The sequence below is a fragment of the Lissotriton helveticus genome, chromosome 4_1, assembly GCF_964261635.1.
Source record: "Lissotriton helveticus chromosome 4_1, aLisHel1.1, whole genome shotgun sequence".
NCBI classification, from domain to species: domain Eukaryota; kingdom Metazoa; phylum Chordata; class Amphibia; order Caudata; family Salamandridae; genus Lissotriton; species Lissotriton helveticus.
In genome coordinates, this window is record NC_136063.1 from 1999487757 (window position 1) to 1999502260 (window position 14504).

Consider the following 14504-nt stretch of genomic DNA (forward strand, 5'->3'; position numbering starts at 1 on the left):
CCCAAAATACATAAATGCATTTTGAAATTTTTCAAATATACGGAAAAAGTGCAGTCATATGTATTGTATGCACTCAAGCTGTATAATTATGCCAAAGTAATCGCATTTGTATACATTATTGCTATTTGGTATATGAGAATGACACATGAAATGGCTCTTAATACAGAAAAAAAGTTCGAGACCATTCCATCACATAATAAAGTATTTGTGAACATACCTGCGGGCAGCTAATGTCTATAAGCTATGTCTATAAGCTATCTAAAATTTAGAAACCTTAGTTCTTTAAGAATAGTTCTTACTTTAAGCAGAAGATAGTGTCCCGAAAAATATGAAAAAATATTTTGGGGCTGCTGAAAAATTGCTGTCCGTGAACTGGAGGAAAGATTGTTCATGTGACTTTATTTTTAAAGTTGAAGGCCGAATTCAGGGAACGCCGTGTGCGAGCTTGTTCAAAAGTCTCTATTTCTGCTCTGGTGAGAACATCATATCATTTAGGCTTTCGAAAAAACTGTCAACAGCTTCCTGGGAAAGTTCCACTAACTCGGAAATAGGTGTAATCATGCATTCGTGCGCATGATTGTCTCCATTGACATTCTGATTTGCATTGCTGACAGAAGGTCGTACCTGTTCGATGCTGCTTTCATCTTGAACTTCACTACCCATCAATCGTAGTGGTGAAGCTTCCACGAATGCCGTCATCAGGATTGGTAGCCTTTGAGGGCAGCACAAAGCATGAACCTTGATCGGGCTCAACAATGTTTCTGCATCCATTGGCGCATCCGATTGTAGCATCAGACAGGTGTCTAACACGCATTCTTCTCCGCATAGCAGGCACCTTAATACAGGTAAAACACATCTTTGCCACATTGGTCGAAATGATAGAAACCAAGTCATATTTAGGTCTCTAAGCCGGGAGAGTCCCAGGATTTTTGATATCCGGTCCCGGTATCCAATGGCTAGGATTGTTTCTTCCCTTGTCGCAAGAGTTTTGTCTGTGACATGGGTTGCCATAACGAAAAATAAGGACTAAGAATAGGATTCCTGCAATTAGTCCCAGGATCAGGGGAAGTCCGCCAAAAATCGAATGGACGAAATCTGGAAAAATACCCAGTATGGCTTTGAATGGTGTTAATGCCATCGAAAATACTGTCTTAAATACCTTTGAGATCCCATTGGTATCAGAAATATTTAAGATTTCATTTAGAATTTCCGCGAAATGTATGGGGGAATTAGTTGATAACAATGAATGTATCTCTGCAGTCGTCCTTGCGACTTGTAGATCATATGTTTCTTTTGATGACGAGAGCCTGGTAGGCGTCTGAAGAAGCACTGTTTTCATTCTGCTTAAAGTATCTATTCGAATAGAAGTAATTTTCAAGTTGGGCCATGCCCTTGCCTCCCTGTCTGGAAAGGAGCTGGGGAACAATGAGCGTCCACAGCACTTGACCTTCGCAGTCGTAGTTACTAGATAAGGAGTCCCGGGCATAAGACTACAACATCTGCGGTCTACAATTAGAATGTAACTCCCATTATAGAGTCTTTGAAAGAATGGTTCTATTTCTGTTGCAGGTGCGCCTTGCTGGTGACATGAAAGGTTGTATGAATTCCCTTCACAGGCTCCATGCAAACTAATTCCGTTACACAGAAGTGTGCCGCTTAGTGACATCGCACAATTATTGCCACTAAGAAACACTTTCTGTCCTTTATTACTGACACATGCATGTGAATAGGGCAGGTTCCATGTTGTTTTAAGGTACCCTTTTCCCAATTTCTCGTACATGCCAGCCTGTATATATTTTTGGCAGTATTGAAACCTGAAGGTTGAAATTGGAATATTAATTATCCCATGTATTATCCATTCACTGACAGGTCGTTCTGACATTGTCATTGGTAATCTTTCTAGTTTTTCAATGCTCAAGATTGTATAATCAGCACCCTTCTGGGCCATACTGATTTGTCTATCAGTAAGGTTAAAGATATAGAATAGTGACGTCGTGTTGATTAAACGCCAAGGCACATAGCCTGAACGCAGATTTTGTAACGTCCAGCCAAGCTGTACAATAGAACGCAATTGTGACTGACCGTGTTGTAATAACAGTAAGTCCTGCGATAATATGTCGATTGCTGAAGACACAATGCTGTCCAAAGAAAAAATTCTGGAGGACAGAGTCATTAACCCATTGTCCACTACAGAAAGTGATTTTTCCAAATTAATACGGTCGATATCCCGTATTCTCTCTGCTGTTTCAATTTGAGTAACCTTCCAGGCCTCATTGTATGCTGCATATACAGAGGCTGCTATGAAACGTTTTTGACGCTGTTTGCGTGGTCCCATTATGAAATCACGCAAGTCAGCACCATCAGTAAGTAAAGTTAGGTGTTGCTTAATTTCTGCCAGTGTGGAAGTTTGCAGCCATTGAAGGCATAATTTGCCCACACTGTAGGTGGTTATTATCCCTGGGTGATGTCTTTGGGGATATCTAGGGTCTGGCCTGGTCATTTTGAACCCCTGTGTTTTATTCAGGAATCTGTCTTGACAGTTATTAGTATCTGTGGGCCAGATCAACCACTGTTTCCAATCAGGATGTGTTCTGTTTTGGTTTAATATATGGTTTACGTCTATCTCTTCATCTGTAGAAGTGTTGCTAAACATTGTTGGTTTTGGAATAGACGGTTTAATTAAATCTTTGATTTTGGCTAGGCCAAGACAGGTGGTTTGTTGAACAGTGTCATTTAAAAATATCATTTGTTCCGGGATCATGCAGGCTCTAAACAAAGCTTCTATACCCTGTACTTGCCAATCTTTTGTACCCCAAACACTTTTCAATTCAACATTTTTGTCCCAATAATCAAAACCAAAGGTATTAAATTTTTCAAAAAATGAGTCTGAATAAATCAATATTGTGTTGGTTATCATGGTCTTGGTTCCTGTCTTGTTTGACAATTTAAAATAGAATGCTTCAGCATTACTTGTGTTAAAACCTGAAAAGTATGAATATTTGTCATAGAAGGTTCTTGAGCTTCCTTTTGGAGGGGTTGTACAATGTTCCCATTGATTATAATTTAAAACATTTCTAGGCTGTGCAGATTTATGTAGAAAATGGTTACCATAATGGTTATAACAGTACATACTATCATAATTTGTAGAACCCTGCAAATAATCATGCTTGGTAAATTTAGCAGACATTACTAAGTCAGACATCATGTTATTAATGCTTTCGAAGTCCCAATCACCAGCAAATGAGCTTGGTTTTGCAAAGTCACTCAATGAGATCTTGATTTGGTGTGGCTATTTCAGGATTTCGTCCGGACCATAAATTTCATAGTCAGTGTTGTCCCAGGCTACCCCACCAGGTATCGGATTGGCTGTGAAGTTGGCTGAAGAAAGTTCTCTTTTCTCGACGTGTGAAGATGTGTGTGGTTTGAGGATCAAGTTGATTTTCTGACTTGCTGTGTCCATTATAGCATATTTTCCCTCAATGAAGCGTCCCAAAGTTAGTACCATGATGAGCCAAAGTATGAGGATAAATGCACCAAAACCCACCCAAAATTCAATCCATGGAGAAATCAGATATGTTTCTTTCAGTTGTTTCAAAAGTTCTTTAGCTTTATCTTTAAAGGTTTTTGATGATGGCTGTGTTTTTGATTCACTGAAGCCTTCAGAGGAATCATCGAAGTTTATGAAGTAGCCGGATGCAGTTCTGTCAATTGTTCCAATTGGTTCAGGATTTCTTTTTCTTGCATTTTCACTTGGTACTTCATTATAGATTGGTGTGTCCCTGCTAAATGTTTTTATTTGGGTTTTCAGAGGTCTGAGTTCTATTGCATTGTTGCATAGTCCTTGTTGTTCTTCTGTAGGCGTTTCGAATGTGATGAGCCTTTTCGTTAGGACCTCTGTACTGGTAGCAAACCTAGGTGTTCTGCTACTTATTGGGAGTCCACTTGGCCTACTGTTTGTTATCGGCCACATGTTGTGGTTTTACCAGGTCGATTGATACAACTCGGTTCTCCTTTTTTCCAGCAAGTGGCGGTAGTACAACTGATCTTGTCCCGTTGACAGACAAGACAGGAACTGCTTTTCTGTAAGAAGGCCCAAATTCCTTCTTTACCGCGATCTTCTCCCTGACTAGATCCCCGACTTTTGGAATCCAGACAGGTCTTGCTGGGACAGGTGGTGGTTCTTCAGTGGTTGTTGGCTGTTGTTTCAACTTTATGTTGCTCAGGTCTTTTCTTGTTTTGTTTAAGTCCTGCAAAATAGCCAAACGGTCTTTGATATCAAAGCTTTTTTCTTTCACCACTGAAGTCTGACTATCAATGTCAGAGATCATCATCCTAGTTCCAAATAATAATTCGTACGCACTGAATCCCTTCAGAGAATTTCTTGGCAAGTTATTTAGACTACGTTGGACACTTATTAGATGTTTGACCCACCCAGCTCCCGAACCTAATACCCTTTCCGCTATAGATTGCTTTATGCCTTGGTTTTTTCTTTACACCATCCCGTACCCTCAGGAAGGAAGTGAGAAGATTCCCGCTGGACTATGCTCATTTGGTCATGTTTCCCCTCAGGCTGGAGTGCTAGAGTGAAGACAATGGTCAAACGTAGCATGCTCTTAGCGTATATGCCATTTAGACTCGCAAATCTTTGTATAACAGTCCGGACGTCAGCCGAGTGCTGGTGATCTACATTATAAGTGGAAACTAGCCTGTATATGTTAATCGCAACCCTTCCTTTTTACTCTTGATTTTTTCCGGAGTAAAACGATGAGGTATTAAACTGTTTCTCTCCCCACTGCGATCTCTGTTGCAGTTTGGGCAGTTTTTTACAAACATGGTGTGACGCAGACTCATGCCTGGCCACCAGTACCGTGATTGTAATTCTTTCAGAGAATCTTTTAGTTTGAGGTGTCTGAGACCCTCGCCCATATGTGCGTCTGCGATTAACAAGTTTCTCCTGTCCATGTTTGGAATCACCCTATCCCCCACTCCAGGGATTCGAGCAAAAGGGACGGAGTTTGCATCGATTATGTATGTATAATTGAGTGGATAATTGATCGGTAACGCTGAGCAGTCGCCTTTTGATGACGTTTTCACTGCCAGCACTGTTTCACCGTCAATGTATTTTAATGTACGCTTTTTTCGAACTACGGGAGCCGATTTAGTTGCTGCCGCTGTGGCTGTTTCAGCCAATGAATTCCCTGCAACGTGAACGCCATCACGCTGATGACTCAGTGAGTGTGTCACGTGAGTCTTTGGTAGTTCTTTTTTCAAAAGAGCTATTTGTTCCCAGAGCAGTTTCTGCTTTATTGTTGCATCTGTGTCATCTTTGTAACCGTTTTGAATCCATGTCTGCAAATCCTTGTTATATGATTTGACGCAGTAATATGAATCTGACACTATAAGTGTCGGGAATTCGCGATCCGCATTATCTAGCGCCATTTTCAAAGCTACTATCTCAGTTTGTTGTTCTGAATTAGTTTCTACTGAGTGTGTTTTTGTTAATAGAGGTTTTAGTTTACCTCCGCGCCACACTTCTTTTGTAATCCCACATGTGGGGTTGTATGCTTGTTCTCCCCAAACGGGAGGTTGAGCATGTCCGTCTGTATAAATTACACAGGCGTAATGTCGTAAAGGCAGAATGTCGATTGGCAGAGGGAATATTCTTTCATATTCTAGATTTTTCAACTCTTCTAGTTCTGGATCAAGGTAATAGTATACTTTGTCCGTTGTGATTGAATTCACCCATTGTATCCACTTTGGATTCAATGTTGTTGTTGGTAAATTACACGGTGTTGTTAGTGCCTCAAAGGCTGATTCTGCTGTTCTGACTGTGATATGTCTACCGTCAGCTTGATCTTTTCCTCTAGCTATTGCGGTTTGAACTGCATGAACAATTCTTTCTGTACTGCTGAACTTCTTTTCAGCTTCTGTGTACAAGTGTGATTTGAATGCAATTGGTACCTTTTCTCCCTCATTAGAGGTCAGGTATGTGAATCCGCATCTCCCTGGGATGACTCGAATCACAAGATTGCGTGTGTTATCACGTGTTTCTAATTTTGTTTTAATTAGCATGTCTGTTTGTAAGGATCTCAGAATTTCTGTGTGTATTTGAGTCCAATTGGTTCTTTTAAAATCTGGTTTTATCAGATCATAAAGGGGTTTCACCCTTTCTGCGTAATTTGCAATGTATGTTCTTCCGAAATTTAGGAAGCCTAGAATTGACTGTAGGTTTTTTAGTGTTCTAGGTGCTTGGAGTACGGCACATTTTTCTAGAAAATTGTCAGCCAGGCTTTTGCCTTCACTTGATAACTCATATCCTAAGAACAGGACTGTCAGATGGGCAATTCTGGATTTTTTAAAGTTGAATTTGTAACCCTCTGCTGCGAACCCAAGTATTATGGTGTTCACTCTCTTCAAGTGAGTCTCCAAGTCATCATCTGTTAAGTAAATGTCATCGACATAAGATAATGCTTCATCATCATATAATTGTAGTAATTCTGTTACTCTCGCTGAGAATACCCCCGGGCTGTTCTTGTACCCCTGGGCTAACCGACAGAATTGTTTTTGAGTGCCATTTATTGAGAACGCAGTTAAATATCTGCTCTCTGGTGCTATGTTTTGACAAAAGAATCCATTAGAGATGTCCAAGGTTGTTTTGTATTTTTTGCGCACTATGTTATTCATTAGTGCAGCACTGTGTGAGTTTTGCACTGCAAAAGTTTTGCAACATGTGTTAAGGTGTCGGTAATCCAAAACTAGACGATATGAATTGTCTGGTTTGGAGACCGGAAACAAAGGGTTGTTCATTTGTGAGGTGCAAGTTTCAATCACCCCCTGGTATTCTAGCTGATCTAGTATTTCATTTACCTGTTTTTTAGCTTCTTGCTTAATTGGGTACTGTCTTTGTGCAGTAGGTTGTGATTTTAACTGGATTTTGTGAGGAGGAGAGTCCTCATCCCATCCCACGTGATTTTTATATAAAGCAGGAGCTAGAGCCACTGCCCATTTCCTGGCAAGTGTGTACTTTTTATGAATTGGAATATGATTTGAGAAGGCAGGCATAATTACTTCTTCGCCATGAGGGCACTCCCTTACAAACTCTGGTGGCCAGTCTTTTTCAGCTAGAAGGATATCATAGCCCTTGGAGAGATTATCCCAAAATAGTCCCCTTATTTTCCTAGTCTTATCTCCCTCTATACGCAATGTTATTTCGTATATTTTGTGAGGTTTGCTAACTCTGGTGTCCGCAGTTTCCACTTGAAGATATTCATTCGTGTCCACTGTCTCCAGATGATTCATAAGGACTTTGCGAGCTATGCTCACTTCTGCTGCGCTGTCTAGCATTGTCTGAGCCCATTCCCCGTTTTTCAGTTGTGTCCTCAGTATTCTCGGCATTGTTAACTACCTTGATACTGGCTACCTTCTTTTTTGGAAATTGTAATTTCTTTTTTAGCTGAGCAGGTTCCTTGTCTTTGGACTTGGCGTGCTCTTCTCTTTGTTCTGATCGTCCTCTTCTTTCCGATTTCTGCGAGGAAGTCTGAAAAGATTGAGAGGGACGTGTATCAATGTCTTGATATCTATCAGGCTTTTTTATATTATCCCTATTTCTAAGGTTATATCTATTCCCAGAGGGGTCACTTTGTGGTGACCTGTGTCTCTGGTTCGGAGATTTTTCTCTTCGCCTAGGAGACCTTCTTCTGGACTGGAATTTCTTTTCTTTAGGATTGGATTGTTTGTTTCCATCCCAGTTCTTTTTTGGTGATGTAGATTTATTGTTATAAAATATTTTTTCAGGACTTTCAATCAGTTGTGGTTTTACTGGTATCCCACCTAAACTATCTCTGCCTAGTTCCTCATAGGATTTTTCTATGATTCTGGCTATTTCAGCTGGTTGGTCTGCTATATCTGTCTCTTTTAACCTCTGGCGGATCGCCACGTTTGCTGCTTCTCCTTTTATGTTGGCTAATAGTATAGGCGAGACCTGCTTGAAGTCTTTCAGTAATTTCATACCAAGAGTTAAAGCGGGTTCTGGACCATATTCATCTTGAATTTGTTTTAGCACATCTGGTATTACCGAAATGGATGGAACACCGTGCTTTTTTGTGTAGATGGAAGCAAAGACTGTACCCCAAGTGTCACAGTCCTCTATGTGTGGTGTGATTCCCATTGGGAGACAGATAGTCAGAATCCTGTGTTTTTCTAATGGGGTGGTGTCAGGAAACACCGCCTCTATTTGGGTGATTTTCTGTGCCAACCAGAATGGTATTTGTTCCCGTTTAGCCGGTACCTTCCCTAGACAGGACTGGATGTTCTGTGGTGTAATTTTATTTGTGTTCCCCTGGTGAGGGGTCAGCTGTGGAAGTTTAATCGCTGGCTGAATTGTTGAAGTCCGCATCACATATTGGACTAATTGTCTATGTATTTTTATTAATTGTTTTAGCTGTGTTAACAGCTCTGCTGCAGACATCCCTTCGATGTCTGGATGTGGTGTGTATCCGGCTAGGACCGGCCACGTTGCTCCTGGTCTACCTAAAGGACCGAGCCTGGTGATGTGATTGTTATGTTTTAGGGCGCCATCAAATAAGAGCAGGTGCTCTTGAAATTTGAGTGGTACTTCCACCTCCTCGAAAGGAGTGTACGTTTCAGGAGGTTCCTCTATTTTGTAATAGTGGAAGTACTTTGTTACAGCATTTGCTGCTGGAAAATGTATCCATGAATAGTATACCTCTGTCTGCCGATATTCGTGTGCCTCAATTACGAATATGACTGTGCCACCTCTAGGTGTCAGTCCATTTTCTATAAGTTTTAAAGTTATAGATCTCCTTTTGATGACCGGGATGAGTATTATATCCTCGTCTGCTGCCTGCATGGTAGCATCAGCTGCTGCGAGTTCAGTTGCTAATCTAACTGCCTTTCTTTCATCCTCATTGTCTGACATTTTACTGTCCAAAAGATTATTTTGTTTGTTTGCAGATCAGGTTTCTTGTGGAAACAAAGATTAGATGCACAATATTTTGGAACTGTGTATCCTTCAACGTTGACTATACCAAGAACCATACATAGGAGTTCCCTCCTGCGAGGTCTGGCGGATATTACCTTTCACCCACTCCAGACGTCTTTGGAGTATTATGGGAAAAGGGGTCTGAGTGAGAAAGCACGACTGAGTTACTCTAAATGTCTTACGTTAGTTTTATCGCCCTTTCCAAACGCGTTGGGCGCCATGTAGTGTAGTTCCTATCATCCCAATAGGCTCTGCGCATTGGAATAATACCTACAATAGTAAAGGCCTAGACCAGACGTTAACTAGGTCTACTACTGTCGATACTAGACTTAAAGTTTTGGGTTTGCCAGCTTAGCTCAGAGTTCACTAGAAACTTTCTCGAATGTTCAGGAAAGAATTAACTCCCCTGATTAGACAAGAAGGGATTTAGTTTCTGACAACCATAGAACATGACAACTTTGCTCTCCCCTAATCAAGAGTATATCTCGAGAGTCGTGTGAACAAAAGGCAATTTATTTTACTCAGTCAGTACGTGCATTCTTAGTCTCATCAGAATGTAGAGAAAAGGAAGAGACGGGCGTGTTCAATAAAAAGGTGTTATTTATTGATCAGTCTCTTTTCTCATACAAGAGAAATGGATCGATATTATTGCAATACTTATAGTTAAGTAAAGTGCATACATTAAAAGCAATAGTATAAAATAATACTGTAAAAACATTGATATGGTTTCTAAGCCATATGATGTTTTAAAATGAATAAAATATATTACATACACATATACATTTGACTAAACGTACTCAACTGGTGTTTCTAAATACGCCTACCCCGTGTACCTGACCTAAGCCTAATACGTGGGCGGGAATAGAAAGTTACAGTTTAAGTTAAGTTTGTTTTTGCCAAGTGAATAACTAAAGAATTCTCTGTGAGGGGTTATTCAGTTCTGTACCTGGAAGTTAGGATGAATGAGGGATGGTATCTCTCTCTCTGGTCTCGATATTCCAGGCTGCCTGCGAGGGCTGCCCAGAAACGCCGGGGCTGGAATTCTCGGCAGGAGAAAGCAGCGCATCTCAGCGAGTCAGGAAGGCGGGGCTGCGCCAGCGGGGTCTGCTCTGCTCTTCGCTTCGGCAAGTATGGCTGCTCCGTCTCGTCACCACGCGTGTGTTTGCATAGGGCAATATCGGTAATATTTATACCTTTAAGATGCCGAGATTGACGTAAGGATGGACATAGATACGTCAATAAGGATGTCATACGACTTGCTCGTTAGCACATTCTTTTACTGAAGTTCTCGGTGAAATCAAAACAATGGCCGCAGGGTTTTGCCCAGGTTGTCATAGGTTTGATTTGTTATGAGAACTCCGTATGCCTTATCAGGGGCTGGAGGAATATCGCTTGTCTAATTAGATCGCAAGCGTTATGACCTAATCAGATAACACGTTCCTGTGCCGTAGTGTGACTGCGTCAGATAACGGTATCTGCATCATGGGGATTTTCTGCCTCATGGGCTGATTACTAGTTAACTTGTTAGTTTACTAACCAGAATAGGGTCAGGAATAGGGGGATCGATTCAGGACCTATAGGAATACATCACAAGATCTGCACCCATTGACCGGCACGAACCCCCTGGGTGAGTGATATATGCATTGAATCCACTTAAAGAAGTTCTCATTGATCCCTTATCTGCACCGCACCGCGAATAGATAGTCCCACCCCACAGGAGTCAAAGGCTTTTTCAGCGACTATTGATAAGAGAAAGGCCGGCCTTTGAGATCTTTCCGAGCTATCAATGAGGTGCAACAGGTGTTTGGTTTTGTCACCCCCTATCTGGTCAGAATAAAACCCGACTGATCGGGTAAGGGGGTTAAGGCGCACTGTCAATATCCCCGCAAGGAGTTTTGCATCGATGTTAAGAAGCAAAACATAGCTATGTCCTATGATCCACACTAGCATTTTGAAGGTATTCCTGAGAGGTATGGATAGATGTCTATAGCTCATGCATTCAGTTTGTAGAATAAGAGATATGTTTAAGATGGGGAACTTCTTTTTTTCCCCATACAAACCGATAACTGATTGGGAGATGAAAAGCATTGTTTTTTAAAAGTAGGATGCACATTCGTTTTGTGGAAAGGCATCTTTGTGATTGGTTAAGAAAAAGCAGGTTAAATGTGGAGTATATATCATAGGATAACATTTTCTCAACTCAACCATGTTGCTACTTGTATTTAGATGGCACTGTTCGAACTTAAAACAATTGTGAACTTTTAACCTGCACGTGCCGTTAAATGTTCGAGAAACTGTTGCAAAAAAATATCGTTAGGTTTAAAAAAATTGATGATCTTTTAACCTGCATGTGTTGTAGAATGTTCTAGAAAGTGTGTTGATAGAATATGTTGCACTTCTGACTTCTATGTGTCCTTGAATATTAAAAAAACCTGTTTATATGGAAATTTAAAGAAAAAACAATAGAGAGCAGTTTTGCAATCTAAAAGAATCAAGGAACTATTCTAATGTGTTCTTTACATGTATTTATGTGTGGAGGAACAACATTACAAACACAACAGCACCAGGAAGAGGAACAAGCAGGGAGGGGGAGGGCAGGTGAGATAGGCACATTGGCACACATGCACAATTATGTACAGCACAACTACAAACAAACCATGGCCAAAAATGAAACACACCAACAAGGAGCACAAGTCACACAACCCGCCAACATCACAACACTGAACAAGCATAGAATTGTAAACCACACTGCCGGACAGGGAGAAGGGTAAAGAAAAACCTCACATGAAGGGACATCTCACACACAATGCAGCACACACATATAGGAAGCAGAGTACACCAACATCCAACACAATGATGTCCAAACACAAATATTTGCACAATTGAACACAGGACACAAATGCTCTCAAGATAGCTCAGACAAAAAACCTTTCATCCCTACAGAAACTTCTGTAGCTGCATTCATACAGAATGTGTAGAAAGGCCAGTCATGGGTGTTGTGGGATGTCTGCGACCCTGAGCATCATGGATGAGATGCCCAGCATGTGGCACATGGGCGTTTTCACTGTGTGTTACGTTGCAAACAGCTCCTTCTCCCTCCCATGAGCCACCACACTTTTGCACCGTTGTATCATGTGCACTCCTACAGCACACCATTGTAATGCCTATTTATTCGCGCATGTCCTGCAGCATTCCAACCACACCGTGACACTGCCGTTTGGAGGTGATGCATGCCTCTGTACAACATCGACTGCTGCGGCCACCAGAAGAAAGAGACACACTTACCGTACTTCCTGTATACGGACATGTCCGAGATACCCTGTTCCCCTTGACGGATAGGCACACCCCTGCGCTGACCTGTGAACGCTAGACCAGCACACACCGCTTGTGCATGTACGAGGATGCGTGCGTAGCTACATATCCAGGTTCACTGCCAACGCTGAGGTGACATGGCAACAGTGATGTTGCAGGGCCCGCACCCATTGTGCTAACACAATGACCACATGAACACACTTGCTCAGATGTGGGTTTGGGGGGCGTTGACAGTCCTGTGTTGTTGCGTTGAGTATTGTGGCCCTCATGGGTATCCGTGTATCATGCTCATTGACTCTATGGCATCTGTGGGTGTTCCGGTGTGTCTCTTAGCTGTGTTCCCTTTCATGTTGGAGGTAGTCATCCTGCTTCACACCAGCAGAAAGCAGGTGTAAAATCCCTTGTGCTAACGTGGCTTATCGCCATAATTTGTTTCGCATCGCAGTTTTTGCCTTTTGTTGTGAAAGTTGTGATGTGGTTTTTTTGTGTACAGACAAATAAACGAATTGGGCAGTGTATCTCGTCAAGATCCAGCCCCTGACTCACTATTCCCAATCAATATAAATACAATGAGATTTCTTCATTGATTTTGTGTGTAAATGGACCCACTATCACAGTGCAATTCAATACAGAATTTTAGTATTTAGAATAAATCGTAAAGGTGCACCTTAAAACTTTTTGCACAGGAACACCGACTCTGCATCTCATTATCAGCACTTTAATTCAACTAAAGTTGAGATAAATCTAACACACTATTTAGAAGCTGGTGCAAACAGCAGTCATCAGCAATATTCCACCATGAAATAACAGTAATAAGAACGAAAAAGAGTCACATAGCACTTAAGTAACAACCAAAAACTGTATTGATTTTTTTTTTTTTCAAACTTCATTTTTCCGTTAACGTACATATAGAGGATAAACTAAATTTAACAAACTAAACACAAGACTCCTGTCGGGACCATGAATGTCGGCGTCACAGCCATGAAAATAAAGCACAAAATAAGGATGTATGTAATGCTCATATCAAAGAAGTGAGACACAGAGAAAGAAAGAAGGAAAAAAAAGCCAGAGAGAAAAAGAGACGGAAGGAAAGGAAGTGAGAAAGGCAGAAGGGAGAGAGCGTGAGAAAGATAGAAGGAAAGGAAGGAAGAGAGTGAGAGAGAGAGTGAAGAGAGGGAAGTGAGAGAGAGAGAGAGAGAGAGAGAGAGAGAGAGAGAGAAAGAGAGAGGGAGAGAGAGAGAGAGAGACTGCTGCCCCTGCACATCCATGACCCAATATTTACCTGCTGCCACAGGAGTGTCTACTACTGGGCACTCCACATGCCAGTGAAAGCTCCAGGGCCCGGTCCCTCCACCATGGCTTGGTGCACATTATGTGGACCCGCTCCGCGGCCCAGCAGATCCCACACATGTCGCTGAGTCCTGAGTCATCAATGGGGGAGGCCACATCAGCTTTTGGTGCCGCTAAACCTGTGCAACTCCACTCTGCGCCACATGCTATTAGGCCCCTTAGGGCCACATCATTTCCAGGGGGCACTAGCCATGTGCAACCCGAGTCTGTGGCACGTCGTGGTAGGCCCCTGATGGCCACATCAGCTTCGAGTGGCACTAACCCAGTGCAATTCAAGTCCAATTTAACTTGTATTGAGTGTTTATTTGCCCTTGAAGATGAATTTGGTGATTGTACTAAAACTATAACTGATATAAAAAAAGTTCTTGAAGCAAGGATACTAAAAGGATATTATATAGGTTTAGGCCTGTGATAGTTACTTGCCTACTGGACTCTGTAATTACACAATCAAGACTTAATTTTAATTGTGAGCCTTGATGACCGCAGTGTAGGCCAGAAGTAGCGGTCAGCAAGGGTCCATACCCACGTGGTGTTGAGGTGCACAGTTAGTGGCACCAGAAGCATTGAGACTGTATGAGCCTGTGATGATGCTTGGTGTGGACGGGCCCCACTGGGAGCAATGTCTCTTCCCTACTGGACTGCGTCATCTGCGATTGAGACTCTATCTGAATTGTGAGCCCTGCTGACCGCAGTGTAGGCAAGAGGTAGCAGTGAGCAAGGGCCCACAGCCACGTGCATAGGTTGGTGGCCCTACCGGCTTGCATAGTTGCCGCAGCAAGACCTAGACTTATCTAGAAGATTCCTCTTGACTTTGAATAAAAACTTGCAGATGTCTATCGAT